This window comes from Vulpes vulpes, chromosome 12, assembly GCF_048418805.1.
Source record: "Vulpes vulpes isolate BD-2025 chromosome 12, VulVul3, whole genome shotgun sequence".
Lineage (NCBI taxonomy): Eukaryota > Metazoa > Chordata > Mammalia > Carnivora > Canidae > Vulpes > Vulpes vulpes.
The window spans coordinates 173,469,477-173,485,023 of record NC_132791.1 but is presented as its reverse complement, the minus strand read 5'-3'; the positions used below and the strand labels follow the sequence as shown (position 1 = coordinate 173,485,023).

The following is a 15,547-nucleotide window of genomic DNA, read 5'->3' as shown; positions in this document are numbered from 1 at the left end:
GCTCTGTTGTACGTTGCAGCTGAAAGATGTCACTTCAAGGGCCACCGGACCCAGGAGCATGGGCTCGGGGAGGGACAGAGATGAGAGTCCGGCTCCCCTCCCTGCAGACATGATTTGCTGGACACAGAATTCCAAGTGGCTGTTCCGCCACCGAGCAGGTCAGGGCTAGCCTGGTCAGGTTTGCACAGCACAAAAGAGCCCAGCTGCTGCGAGCCTGGCTCTCTTCAAAGAGAACGTCTTTTGCCCCGTCTTCTCCTCCAGCATGAGAAAACTACCTTGAAAACCTTGCGTTCCTGCAAGGAGGGAAACCAAACATTTATTGCACTCCTCCTGGGTGCCAAGCGTGGTCAGCTGCTTTATGTGCATTTGGTTCCTTAATATTCATATGACTGGATTTATTTTCTTAGCATACCCTGATTTTCCCTTCACCTTGAACTATTTATTTACATCTTATTTGTTGTGTGTGAGCTTTTACAACCTGCCGGAAATTCACTGGAGTGAACCGACCTATTCAAAAAATAAGCAAATGCGCAAAGCTAGACAGTATTAACCCTCTTTTATAGATGAGAATACTAAAGCTTAGAGCACAACTTGCCAAGGCCACGGAGTTACTGCGTGGTAAAGTTCAATCACAAACTTTTTCCACTAAGACTTCAGAGCCCTCCTCACAAGAGTCCATAACAACCACAGCCAACCCTGAATGAGGACATACTACGGGTGCTTCTGGGTCTGTGCTTTACACGCCCACCAAGAAGATTATTTCTCTATTGTGTAAATGAGAGAAAATGGGCCAGAGCCCAGGGGGCTTGTGAACCTGCCCACGGTCACACAGCCAAGAGTGGTGGGGCTGGAACTTGAAATCAGACCATTTATTTCCGAAGCCTGCTCTGTGCAAAGCTTTGGGGTCCCAGCAGAGAAGAGCAAAACCAACATTGTCAGTCATGGTGACAAGCCGTGTGATGAGTCTTAAACGTGGTAGCAGTGGGGTCTCTTTATTTGCAGAACCTTGGGGTAAACGATGTCACCATAACTGTGTGCCATCCCTGTGTGCCACCCCAGCATACCTGAGTGCCATCTCTGCATACCCTCCCCATCTACCATCCTGTGTATACTTCCCAGCATGCCTGGGTCCCCTCCCGGTGTACCATTCCAGTACGTGCCATCCCTCTGCACCTCCCCAGGGGGCCCTGCTGGCGTGCCTATGTATCATCTCCGTGTACCATTCCAGCCCACATGTGTACAATCCCCAGGTACTAATGTCACATCCAGGTGTGGCACCATCCCAGTGTACCAATGTTCCATCCCAGTCTACCGGTGCACTCTTGGTGTCCTATCCTAGCATTGCAGCATACGTGCACCCTACCCCAACGTGCCAATGTACCGTCTCCATAAGGGCTCCATGAAATCAAGAACCATAACTCTTTTGCTGGATAGACTACAGGAACCAGAGGATGGTTCATTTCAAATGTCAGAATAAGCACTGGTTTTAAGACCTGCCTTGGCACTCCAGTTCCACTCTGTGGTTCTGTACTTGAATGGCATTTGTCGGGGAGGTGCCATCATTACAGGCTTTACCAGCTGCGCTTGCAAGGGATCAGCTCCCCGCTGACAAAGGGAATCCTCGGTCTCTCTCCATAATGCCAAGCCAGCTCGCCTGGATCTGAGAGGGAAGCAAGCCAATTGCACAGACCACGGCACTAAGCGTCTGGAAGCTCACTGGACCCTGTCCCCCAGGCAGGGTGCGGTACTTCCTTCCCGGGAAAAGAAAGAAGGAGAAAGGCTGCTCCAGGTTAACGTCTGTGCTGGGACTTTGTATCAGTGATTGAGTTCTGTCATTTGTTGGCATTGGTGGCCCAATTCTAGAGATGAGAAAACTGACGGATAATTATCGCTAGGCTCAGATCACAGGGCTATTCAGGGATGAGGCTGGGATCCAAACCAGGTCTTCGTGGTCCTACACTGTTTCCCATGGGTGTCGGATGGGCAAAGTGCTTAGGAGACCAGCCGCTAGTGAGAGAGGACACGGGCATCCCTGCCATCGGAGGACACCATGGAAGCCCACACTGATTCCCTCCTTTGGGTCAAGCTCCAGGGCATAATATTAATAGAATATTTAGCCTGTCCCCAAATACACCTTGACTGCATTGCTGGGTCTGTCTGAGACGCCACCTCTCAGAACCCTGATTCCAGGCAAACTTGCGAATATCCACACGCTGGAGCGAGTGTGTTGAAAACCTAGGCCACACGGAAGGGACTGCTCAAATTCCCCAATTAGTAACATGTTGTCGGTTTCAATTCTTTTCCAGGTAAAGCTGGGCAGGTGGAACTCTCAGCTAAGGTGAAAGTCTTTTTTTTTTTTTTTTCAATCTTTTACAAAATACATTTTTAATTGGTTCAGTTTTTTTTTTTTTTTAAGGCAATTCCAAGCACAAACTGGTATGACCCAGATTGGGACAAGCAGAGGAGGAAGGAGAAAAGAAGGGACAGAGGGTTCCTCCTCTGGGCCATGGGTCAAGGGTGTGGACACCATTACACAGAAGAAAAAGTATCCAAAGCCGTATGATGGGCTCTATTTTGTACCTGGTACCCAGACAGTGTCAGGTTTCATTATGGGAAGAGTGTAGGAGGATTGGGGTGGGGTGGGGGATAGGAGGTCTATATGGGATGGCATCTCAGAGGCCGTGGACAGAGCTGGAGGTGTGAGGGCAGCGTACCATGAACTAAAGGCTGTGTTTCATCCAAGAGTGGACATGGAAGGCAGGTTCAGTAGAGGCCACTAGGTGTTCACCAAACTCTGTTTCCCTTTCCTTCTGGGAAAACAGATGACACTTCCCAGCATCTTTGGCCCTTAAGGCAGTGTCATGTGACTTTATTCAGCTAATAGAATGTGAGGAAGGTAAATGATGTCATTTCCAGCCTGGTTCCTTAAGTTTTCTACTTGATTCTTTTCCTTCTCTTTCTCCATCTGCTAGCCAAATAGAGAGGAAGACAGGGATCTAGGAAAATAGTGGAGTCACACTCTAGAGCCCCTGAGCCACCACTTGGAGGAGATCTGCCCAACCAGGAGCCCTCATTGAATTTGTCTCATAAAATATTGAACACTGTCTGCTTAAAAATTGTGTTTTTTGAGTTGACTATTTTTTTTTTTATATAGCTATCAACCTACCCTGACCGACAAGCAGGTTGAGTAATGTCAAATGCAAGGTACATTCCTGAGAGCAAGAACTGACTTAGGGAGACTCAGGATCTTTAGCCAGATAAGCTAACGTGAAGTGCTAGAGTTGTAGGGAGAAACCAGGGAAGAGCTTCAAAGGTAAGCGTAGAAGAAAGAGCACACTTCTACGGAGCCTGGGCATAGCTACAGAGGCAGGGGAGGATCTGGCTCCTGACGACTGCGTTTGGTCCCACTGGTACCACTGTGAAAACTGCCTCATCTCACACATACCCCCAGATATTTTTTTAATCCTCTCCCTGCCCCTGACAATTCCATCCATCCATCCACCCATCCATCCACCCATCCATCCATGCATCCATCCAACCATCCATCCATCCATCCATCCATCCATCCACCCATCCACCCATCCACCCATCCACCGACTTACCCATCCATCCATCCCTCCACTCATCTATCCATTTATTCATAAACATCCTGAGTATCTTCTGCATCCTTGACCTGATGTCAGCCCTGGTATGAGAATGGTGAACATTGGAATGGGTGCACCTTGAGAAGCACCCACCTGGGCAGGAGGGATAGCCGCAGGCAGAGCTGCCACTAGAACAGGGTGTGACCTTCTAGGACTTTGGGGAAATTACTCTGACACAGGAGTGATGGTCAGCATGGAAGCAGGAGAGATGGAAGACCCTGGATGGACAAGGAAAACAGAAACTACTGGGTCATGGGATCAGGTCTGTGGAGAGCCATGAAAAGAGAGGGGGATGTGAAAAGCGTTTATAACTGCGAAGAGCTGGACAAATGGACAATATTCTTAACAAAGAGATTTGACTCACTTTAGCTCTAAGCTGGACCTGTCCTGGTTGCTACCAGCCCCTCCTCCCAATCAGGGGAGACCACAGTCATATGACAGTTTCATTTCCCTCAGGACATTCTTGGCACTTTTCTTCTTCTCTTTTCCCCCCTCTATCTGGGGGTTTATTTCCTTCTGCAGGGGAAGTGGGGCATGCAAAGCTCTGGCCTCTCTCCAGCGTCTGGGAGGAGCCTCACAGCTGCTTTCTGCCTCCAACCTGAGATCTCTATGAGGCAGGAGAGATTGGAAAATCAGCGAGTTGGTCTCTTACAAAACCTGATCTGGCTGCTGGATGCCAAGTGATGCTATCAATTGATCAAAACCCAGCTTGCCAGCTTCCTGCTCGGTAAGAGGGAGCACAATCTGATGGGGAGTGTCCAGTGCACCACCCAGGTCACCACCAACCCCTTCCCACACGGCCTCAGACTCTCTGTGCCCACTTCCACGCTGCAGTAAAGCTCTGAGCACCCTCACAGGGAGGCCCTTCCCTTCCTTAGGATGGGGTGGTGGCCACAGGCGGTGACCACCAGGTTGCCAGCAGGCCCACCAGGCAAGGCTGCCCGACACCAGGGACTGGGGGAGGGGCACGGTGTCTCCCAGGTCCCATGGGGCCATGCATCATTCCTTCTTCCTTCCTCCCAGCAATAAATGTGCATCAGAACCTCTGTGTAAAAAAACACTGCAGGAGGCAAAGGGGATACAATGGAGCAGAGGGAAAGGGGAGGAAGGGACAAATCTGTGGTCCGTGCTCTCCAGGAGCACTGTGGGGAGGCTACACTACATTCATGCAAAGCATGGAGGAGAACAGGTGCACAGGATTGTGAGAACAGGCTCAGGATGGGAGTGACCAGGCCATGGGGCTTCTCTGGGGCATTGACAAGCAGGACGTTTTCTCTGTTCTAGCAGAGGCAAGGGCAGATGCACAGAACCTGCCAGAAGATGGAGGCTATGCTTTAATTTGGCTTTAGGAAGGTCCACACAGCTGGGATGGAGTGGGGGGGGGGGTCAGGTCCACACACAGGCCCTGGGGAGGGTCAGGTCTCCATCCTCAAGATGCTCTGTTGTCTGAGAAGCACTGACACCATGGGCTTTGCCGTCCATGCCCTTGACTGGCCTCTGGTGGGAAGGTGAGGATGTGAGTCAGGCCTCATGGAACAGTGGCCATCCTGACCAACCCCAGTGGCCAGAGATGGATGAGGATGCTCGCTGGATGGGGAAGGGTGGGCGTGATGAAAAGGCTGAGGGAAGAGATGGTGGATGCCGCACACTTTCCTAGGCAGTTCCCATTACTGTCTCAGTCAGTCACCCGGAGGCCGTTATGAGGCCTGCTGTCCAGCCCCTTACTCCACCCTGGGGACAGTAAGGCCAAGAGAAGGTGAAGGGGCACAAGCAAGCTACAGGAGCAGGGTGAAACTCCAGGTCCCCGGCAACCAAGGGAGTCCCTTCCTCATTAGGCAACTGATGACGAGGCTCAGGGTGGGGGCGATGCTCACAATTCCTCTGAGAGGGTAATTCCGGGAGCTCCCGTCCCCTCCTACACTGGAGCCTGAGCACTCCAGAGGCCTGGGCCCTCGGTGGCTGAGAGCAGAGCAGAGCAGAGCAGGATATCTGCGGATGACCTCAGAAGTGACTCAGCCCTTCTGGCCACAGGCACTTCCACTGGGCGTTCCCTGGGCCGAGTCCTCGCCAAGGGTCACCCAGGTTCACTTTTGTGGCTCTTGGTCCCTGCCCTGCTGGGGCATGAAGGGGCCTCATCTTCTCTGCAAGAAGGGCTACAGGAGACAGCCTCCCTTGGAAAGTCCCCGGAGCTCATTCCCAGCAGCAGCCTGGGCCAGGTGTCCACATATAGGTGGTGACAGCACTCCCTGGTCTTCTGGTCACTCCAGCTTGGGGCTAAGCTCTGATAGAAGGGCCACTGGCCGCTCTGTAGCAACACTATAACCAGAGCCAATTGAGCTGTTGGTAGTTGGAACTGGTAGCTCGGGGTGTGTGTGTGTGTGTGTGTGTGTGTGTGTGATAGAGAGAGAGAGAGAGAGAGAGAGAGAGAGAGAGAGAATGTATTTTAATAAAAAGCTACTTAGCTAGAGAAAGGTTTGAACTAACAGAAGAAACATGCATTCTGCAGCTGAACAAAATTTAGAATCAAGCAGACCTGGATTTGAACCTTGGATCTGCCACTTACAAGCTCCATAACTCTGGGTAAAGCTACTCAACTTTCCTGGGCTTAAATTTAGTATCTACAAACATGGACATTATACTTCTTTGCCTTAAAAGCTTCTATGAAAATCAAACCAAATGATATAAGAAAGTCCAGCATGAGCCCTGGTATACAGAACACACTCCACTAAGGAGACTTTCTTTCAGGAACAGTGATCTTGTCTGGAAAGCCCATTAACCCCATCTCTGCCAGTGATTAGCCGTGTGAGCCTGGGCAGGTATCTTAACCTCTCTGTGTCTCAGCTTACTCACATTTAAGTAGTTTTCTCACATTTAAATAGTTTACTCACATTTAAACAGGAATAATAATAATAATACACACCTCATAGAATTAAGGAGTAAGAGAGTTAATACATTTGTAGTGCTAAGGCAGTGAGTGATAGGAGCGTAGTAAGCACAGCCTTCTCCATCTGTAGCACTCATGTATTTTTATTTCATGCCTATTTTTTTTTAAGATAGATGGCCTGAATCTCCAAACAGGCCACACACTTCCTTGAGAACCAAGGCTAAGACTTGTCTTCTGAGAATCCCTCTCAGAACCTAGCACGTGATAAAAGTGCCAAAAAAAAAAAAAAAAAAAGAAAAGAAAAAGAAAAAGACGTGTGCTGATAATATATTGGATTTGGTTGAATTTGGTCCACAAGCACAAGCTGACCCTCCAAGACAATAGAACTTTATCACAACAGGGCTCTTTCCGGATCTCTCGTGAGAATTTTAGATCAGGTGATTCAAAAGCATCATTAGCCTTGCAGCGGGTCTTCTTTCAGCAGGAGATCCGTCCGGTCCTCCCTGGACCCCTCCTGTCTGTAAAGGGCTCAGAACAACCAAGACTTTGAGTCTGGCCAAACCAAAGGAAGCCGAAAGTGGTCCGCGGCCGGCCGGCGGCTGGCACCGAGCAGATGAATGAATTAGCAAATTAGCAGAAATGACTTCGGCCGAAAATGAAGAAAATGTCCATCTGATAATGGGATAGACCCTTAACTGATGAAACTCCACGGGATTCCTGCAGTCAGGGGATCTGGACCACTGTGGAGAACGGGGAGGGATTTTGGAAGCATTTATTGATTGCTCCAACACACATCAGAGAGAAAAGAAAAGGTCAAAAGAGATAATAAACCCTGATTATAGAGTGTCTCGCATGACTGTCTGATAACTATCGCTTCTCTGCTCACCCGTGACCTTCCCTTGCCAGCTCCGGGGCCTCTGCTTCCATTCTGGGCTCACCTCTCTTGATTTTTAGAGGCAGCAGTGCACTTCTCTGGAAAAGAGAAGCATTGCTGGTGCCCCTGTGATTCAAAATACTTCGCTGCAGAATAAGAAAAGGGAAGTTTACATAAAACAAATAAAATAAACTTTTCCAAAATGGATACTTTCACTCCTATTTTGAAAAAGTTTGGAAGGTGATGTCACATTCACTTTGATAATTTTAGTAATCTTTTTTTTTTTTAAATCTCAGGACAATCTGGGAAATGCAGATGGGAGCCATATGTTTATTGGAACTAAAAACATAATCGTAAAACTCCACCACTCAGGGCCGCCTGGGTGGTTCTCTCTGTTGAGTGTCCGACTGTCGATTTTGGCTCAGGTCGTGATCTCAGGGTTGTACAGAGTCTGCTTGAGATTCTCTCTCCCTCTCCCTCTGCCCCTCCTGCTGTGCTCACTCCCTCTCTCTCTCCAAAATAAAGAAATAAATCTTAAAAAAGTTCTTCCCCCCAAAGACTAATTTCTTTTCTGCTGGCTTTCAGCACTTAGGTTATAGGAAACATGATCTCTGTGAGACAGAAAAGAATTCTCCATCATAAAAGGGTTCAGGAGACACAGGTATTTAGTTAATGCTGAGTCAATCAAATGAAACAGCTATCATTACAGCAGGACTTATCAGTACCTGTAATGTCTAATTGCTGATAAGCATTATAAATCTCCAAGATGGAGACAGAGCATGAAATACTTCTCAAATTCATTTGGCCGCCAGCTATCGCCTACAACATCATTTAGAAAAATTATTAAATATCCTAAAATAAATAAATCCTTCCTGCTACTCACTCTGGGTGAGCTAGAGCTGCCTGTATGGGAAACAAGTGCTATCACAGATCAATGCCTATGGTAGCTCTAGGGGCATCTGCCTAAGTCTTTGAGAGGCCCCTCCACCTCCTACCAAGTGGATTTCAAGTAGACCAGTTAACATATTTTAAGTAGTCCACCCTAAGTATGCTGCTCAGATTTGGTGCAGCTTAGTTCAGTGGTTTTCATTTCGTGTGGGGGGTGGGGAAGAAAGAAGGAAGGAATAAAAACACTTGAAGTTCCTCTCCATTTTGCAAAGAACATCTATTGAACTCTCCCAAAACATCGTTTCATATGCTTTCATTAAGACCTTTTGATCAGAGACCCTTTGATTATAGAGCACCGAGCTTTCAGTGCTGAATATATGCTTAATGATGAACCAGTCCTAACAAACGTCCAGTGGGACTCCACTCCCATGGTGTTCAAATCAGACGAAACTAGCCTGTGATGATAGAAGTCACAACAGTGGTCACCTGGAGAGGTACTGGCTGGGAAGAGGCATGGGGGACCCCTCTCGGGTGCTGGGAGCGTTCTCTCCCCTGATCCGGTGGTAGGCATGGGAGTGTACGTGCGGCCAAACATTCACTGAGCTGTTAGGCACTTAAGAATTGGTACACTTTACTGCATGGTACACCTCAAAGAAATAAATAAATGAATGAAAAAGAACTGAAATACCTGTAAAGAGGCATGTTTCCTGTTTGGGACAACTCTCTGAAGTTATTGTAAAATGAAGACAAAGAACCAGAAGGAGCCCTTTTCGTCTATTCGAATCCACTCCGAAGACATGAATAATTCTCAATGCACCCTTTGGGGAAAAAATTCTATTTTATTACCCAATATGCAAAAGGTTCATGTGAAGGAAAGGGGAAGGAAAACATGCTCACTGTCTACACAGGCTTAACATCGCTAAGATTCGGAAGACTTAATCGCTGGAGAGAACCCTGGAAGGCTTCAGAGCACCCCCAGGTCACCGGGAATGTCTGTTGGCTCCAAGAGGCTCAGTCCCTCGTTCCCGATGGTAAATAGCTCTGCTTTTGTCTTTGCATATGGATGAACCTCTCCAGCCTGCATTTTAAATGAGAATCTTTCCATGCAGAGGATAAGACCCTGTGCTCACAACGAGAAGACACGAGGAAATTAGACAGCCTGTCAATCCATGTATTTGAGAGGGATGTGGTTACAAATCAGTGGGAGAAGCATTTGCATCAAGAATTGAAAAGTAGAAGTCCCAGGCCTTGAAAAGTCTGTCCCTAGAGACCCAGAGTGGCACGTTGGCATACCTGGCACTGCCACCATGAATCACTCATCCTGCCTATTCCCATTTGGAAGAGCAAGCAGAGAGAGACTTGCACTCTGACTTGGCTCTGCCACTTGCTAGCCAGCTGGGAGCCCCCAGTGACCCTGACCTTCCTTCTCTCTCGGTTCACTTTCGGTGGAGAAAGTGAAGCCTGCTCTGATGAGGGCTTCAGGGGGCCAGCCTGGAAGAGGCCTTCTTGCACTAGACATCCAGAAATCTTAGGTCTTCCACCCTGGCCACCTGCCCCTTCAGATGCACATGCCACCAGGCTCTGGGCACACTGCTTACAATTGGACCTGGTCTTGCCACTTAGTTCCCGGGTGACCTGGGGCAAGTTCTGGAGCCCCTATAAATGGGGGGTTACCCTGAGTGTGACCTTGGCAATGCTGGGGACAGATCGAACATGGTGTCAGGAGCGCAGATGTGCCCCTTCTACTGTAGCCTGCTGTTAGAGCTTTATTATTACTGTTGTCACTGTCGTTAGGGAGAGTCCGAAGGAACCAGCCTCAAGGGGAAGATACATCTGGGCCACTTGTTAGTTACCTTGTACTTTGTTTCTGATCAACGTGCCTACGAACACGATGAGCCCAGGTGTCTAGGTCCGCGTGTGGCAGGAGAGACAGGTGGTTACGTTTCAAGACCAAAGCAGATTTGAAAGTCGAGGAAGTGGATGAAATTATGTTGAGTGAGAAGACAGAAAGGCCAAAGAGGAACGGCTGGAGAGCCCTAACGTCTATGTGGCAGTAATTCTGCAGGTTACCTGCCTGAACTGGTGCCCGGCTTTAAATTATCTTGAACACGGGTATGGCTGGAAATCTCCCTGACTCTTGACTGAAGGGCCAGCCATTCAAATGAGGCAGAAATAAAGACACCACCCCAGAGACTTGGATCCATCAAAACTTTCTGTACCCAAGGAAACCTAAGATGTGTGTGGGCTGGGCTAGCATCCCGCGGAGCTGCTGCAGAGGAAGTCCTCTACCTGAAAGCACGAGCTGTATTTTAAGATTCCCTGGTTTAACTGGATAAGTAAATTCTGGTACATTCATACAGTGCAACTCGCTGTAGCCTTTAGGATGTGACAGGTGTCCATGTACCGACACAAAAAGATATCTCAGATGCACGGTTAAGTGAACACAGAAATACGTGCACACAGATACGTGTACACATACATAAATACATAAATAGATTATAAGATTTGGGAACACGTGCCAAACTGTTGTACTTCCACTTTCTACCCTATATGGGTTAGGATGCACAGAGATACATTTCTTTTGCAATGAGAACAAAACGGTGGCTATAAAGATCTGAAGGTAGTGTGATTCTGGTATCTCTAACTGTCAGGGTCCCTCTTCTGGGCTGTCATGTCCCCCCAGGCAGCAGTAGGTGGGTGCTCAGAGCTCTCTGAGGAGGGTAGAGGGGGTGGGAACAGGTGCCCTGGTTTACTGAGGATGTTTGATCACATTATCGGCAGATGCAGAGTCCAAACTGTGATAACGAGAGGAAGAACAGATACGGGTTGGAGAAATCATGTTCAGAATCAGAGACAATGGTAATGAGAATCTCTAAAGGGGGCCACGTCCCACAGGATCACAGAGAACAGAGAACGGAGATGGAGGCAGGGGTGAGGCGGGAGGGCAAGCAGTGGACTTAGAGCTGTCTGGAAGCCCAGCAGCCTGCGATTAGCGATTAGCAAAGCTCACCTTGTGCCTTGGGGGCAGCTCTGAGCACACAAGAGGGACGAGCTGGGGTCATAAGCAGGGCCAATGCCAAAGTGAACAGGTGGCTGGAGAGGTGAGCCTCGAAAATTCAGCAGGGCACAGACAGATGTGAGGACAGGCCCTCCCTTGGTCAGCCGCACAGACAGGCCAACAAACATCTTTCCTGATGCGGGGCCTGCATTCTGAGTGCAGATTCCTCTTCGGGGGACAGAAAGCAGGTGGAGAAGCAGCTCGGCAGGCTGGGTCCCACTGTGTCCCGAGGCGGTCCGGTCATTCTGCACGTCCCCCCAGGGAGATCGAACACCTGCCCCAGGTCTCTCCTGCCTCCCAACTGGAAATGAGCCTGGTTTGCGCGTGTGGCTGCCGTGCCCGAACACCCAACAACTAGCACATAACAGAATTAAAAATGCTTCTGCTCCAGACACGTAAATTAGGCCGCCTGATGAACGGTTTTTCTTAAGAGGATTTGCTTTCCCTAAACCCAATAAACCGAGCCCTGGAAAGTCTCATCCTAGCGGGTCGATACCTGCCCGTGTAAGCCTTGGGATCGAGCTGGCTAAAGAGATAAGAAGGCGGTGGTTGAGAATCTCTTGATAGTAAAGAAGTGGAAGGAAGGGGAATCGTGGTGAGCAGCATTTGGGCCCAATCTGGCTGTGGGGACAGGCCCTCCGCCCTTCACAAACAACACCCTTCCTTATCCCTCCTTTTCTTTTTAACATGGTCTGGAACCAAGAATGAGGACCTGAGAGGCCAGCCTGGTCACCCCAGTCCAATTAATTAATTAACTTACTTAATTAACTAGATGTCAAGCCTGAAATCTTTCCCCCCAGGCCAACAAAGCTCAAACCACATTGCGAAGTTCTTTGTGGATAAAAGCAGCCTATTCTAAAATACAATAAAATGCTCCTGGGAGATAGCGAGGGCAAGGCATGAGCTTCGAGGAGCCAGGTGTTTAACGCACGGCTCCAGCCAATACAACCTCAGTGGACCTTTTGGGACCAGACATGAACAGCGTAGACAGGAAGCATTTACTAGGTTTCTTAGACCCACTCCAGGTTGGAACTAGGGTGAGGCGAGTGAGGTGTGTTCGTGCTGGGTGCAAAATTTAAGGGAGCATCCCAAATCAACCTCCAATCAATACAAAAAAATCACAATCAACGCTCAAACATCCTTGATGAACAAGAATCGAAATTTTTAAATAAAGACAGGATCTGATGCTGTATTTTTATCACTGTCACTCATCTCATTTAGCCCTGGCCTGCTGCATTCCCTGTACCTGATAGAACAAAGAAAGGTGCTTTTGATCTCAGACCCCAGCTCCCCCATCATGAATACATACTCGACAGAAATGCACTCACCAAGAGACCGGTACAAGAACCTCACAGCAGCGCCATTCACAGCAGCCCCAGAGCGGGACAACTGCATTGCCTATCCACAGGAAAAAGGTTAAGTAAATTGTGGTCTACCCATTCAATTGTCATTCAGCAGTGACAGTAAAACGGACCACTGCCACACGAATGTGCAGTGAAACCCACATGGGTGTTCGCGCTCCATGAAAACGCACTGATTTGTGCCCTCTTCTGTGTGTAAGTGATACTTCAACAAGTATTCCAAACACTTAAGGAAATTAAAAAACAACAAAAAAAATAGAAGCAAATGACAGCCAACTCCCCTTGCATTAACATGTATTTCTCATGGCAATGTCCTCTTCATGTGGGCCAGGAAGACGGACATTCCCTTCAATACCTCCAGAGACAACAAGTTTCAAAGGAAGATTTTTCCTCCCCACTCAAAGCTTATCAGGAGCAAAGATCTCACCCTGCATCTCTAACTCTCTGCGGATGGGTAATATTAGTAAAAATGGAACGTTCTTCCCTGACATGCACAATCTCTGGTTCTATCCGGATTTCTCTGAAAATCAAGCTCTTCCAAAAGGCCCAGGATTTATGGTCTTTGGGTTATTTCCGTGGTGACAGGCAATGCTAAACCCCTCCACCCTTCCAAAGCCTCCTATCATGTCATCCTCACCAGCTCCTAGAGCCCTGGAACACAGCTGTCTTCCTTTTCTACTGGTGTCATAACAAATGACGACAAAACTTGAGGATGTAAATCACACAAATGTGTTATATTCCAGTTGTCAAGGTCAGAAGTCCAGTATGGATTCCAGCAAACAAGCATTGCGGTGTTAGCAAGCTGCGCTCCTTTCTGAGAGCTCTAGGGTAGACTCAGGCTTGTCCATTCAGGGCATGGCAGAGCTAAGTTCCACATGGTTGTAGGACTGAGGTCCCTGTTTCCTTGTAGGCTGTGAGAGGGGTGGCTCCTGGCTGCTGCAAGCCTCCCTCTGGTCCTTGTATACATCCCCCTACTCCTCAGAATTTGCCAGAAGGCATTAAATCTCTCTCAAGCTTCCACCCTGGAGAACTTTTGTCACCAGCTCTGTCTCTCTGAGCACTCCCAGGAAGAGTTCTCCATTTTTAAGGATGCATTCTATCTGCTGGGTCCTGCCCTATAATCCAAAAGAATCCCCTCATGTCAAGGTCTATAATTTCAATGACAACTGCATGCTGCCACTTTGCTACATGAGAGAACATATTCACAGGCTCCAGAGAAAATCAGTGGGGCAGCATTATTCCACCCACCACAATTGTTGAAATGAGTCCTTTCTCCTGAATAGTCTTTACACTATCTCAACCTTTGACACTCAAAACTCTCCCAGTCCACTTATATTGAATAAAGAAGTAAGACACATACAGGACTTCTCTGGGGGAGCAAAAGTAGTCTCTACATTGGTTCATTCATTCAACAGATATTTGAGTAGCCACCAATTCTGTATACTGTGGATCTAGTGAGGAACAAATCAGGAAAACCTCTCCCTCACTGAGTGTCTATATTAGTGGGATAGAGATTATATACAAATAAATAACTAAAAAGTGTGATTTGATATGTGCATAGCCTGCAAAACGGTTCCCAATGATTCCCACCAGATCCCCAGTTGAGCCGTGAGACGACCATAGTCCTAGCCAACATCTTGATTGCTCCCTTGTAAGACACCATGAGCTAGAAGATCTAAGTAAGTCATACTCAGGTTTCTGATCCACAAAAATTGTAAGACAATAACATTGCTGTTTTAAGCCACGAAGTATTGCAGTATTTGTTATGCAGCACTAACTAGCTAATATCTGTATTATGTTAGATATTGATAATTCTTAGTAGAAAAAGTAGAATAAGGAAAGTGAGTAGGGACTTCTAAAAGACAGTTGGGCTGCATTTTGGGAAAAGTTCATCTGGGAAGATTCCATACAAAATAGCAAGTATGTGATGCAAGTAAAGCTTCTAGGCGGTTACGACTTCTGGGTAGGGTGGGGTTTTAGCTTTGGCTAATGCAATCAGCAGGCTCAGAACTGTCATACAGAGTGAGTTTGAAAGACACAACCTGAATTCTTCTACTGTACTTTATTACGCTCCCTGCATGACACTCCCTGGGCTCTGTTATCACAGCTGCTACTAGAAATTCCCTGAGTTTTATTAACAGAGCAGTTTCTTGCTGTGTGGTATTATATAACATACCTAGTATATCTGCCTTCATCTATAGAGATAAAGAATTCCACATGGTTTTAGTTTTCAAAGGAGGGGGTGCACAGAAGGAGGGTCTCCTCTTCAAAATGCAGATGGCGGAGTCCAGAGATGCCTTACAAGCAGGTATATTTAATAAACGAGAGGAAAATAAACACACCAATGGAAAGAAGAGGAGCAGGTCTGGCCGTGATATCCAGAGTCAGTTCAGCATGCAAGCCTACGTCACATGCAAATTCATCTCTACAGCAAAGCAGCTTTGATTTGCTAGCATCTGATGGTCCAATCATGATAAATCCCCACGATTATTTCTTTTTCTTGCAAGTTACAATTTAAGGTTCTATATGGTAGCAGTGGGCCTGAGAATATTGGTAGATGTAATTCTTGGTCTTGGTTGAGGCAGAAGCTTAAGTGAGTGTAACGATTTATATGATCAGATAAAAACTTCTGAATAATAATAATAATAATAAAAACATCTTCCCTCCATCTCCCAACTCTCTCAAGTCATTTAGTGCCTCTGCCAAAATGCAACGCCGGTGACTGCATTACAAAGGCCTAAATGGTAGAGTATAAATTCTCTCTTCTTTATGTAGGAAGTTTGAGGAACAGGTAAAGGATTAATTGACCTCCCCATGCCCCAGAATCCTCATATTTAA

At 47.5% G+C, this 15,547-nt stretch overlaps 1 protein-coding gene across 2 annotated transcripts in view; it reads right to left on the bottom strand.

The window, feature by feature from the left end:
- The window catches only part of MAF (MAF bZIP transcription factor), a 335,092-nt gene that overhangs the window by 232,781 nt on the left and 86,764 nt on the right, over positions 1–15,547 (bottom strand). The window lies entirely within an intron of this gene.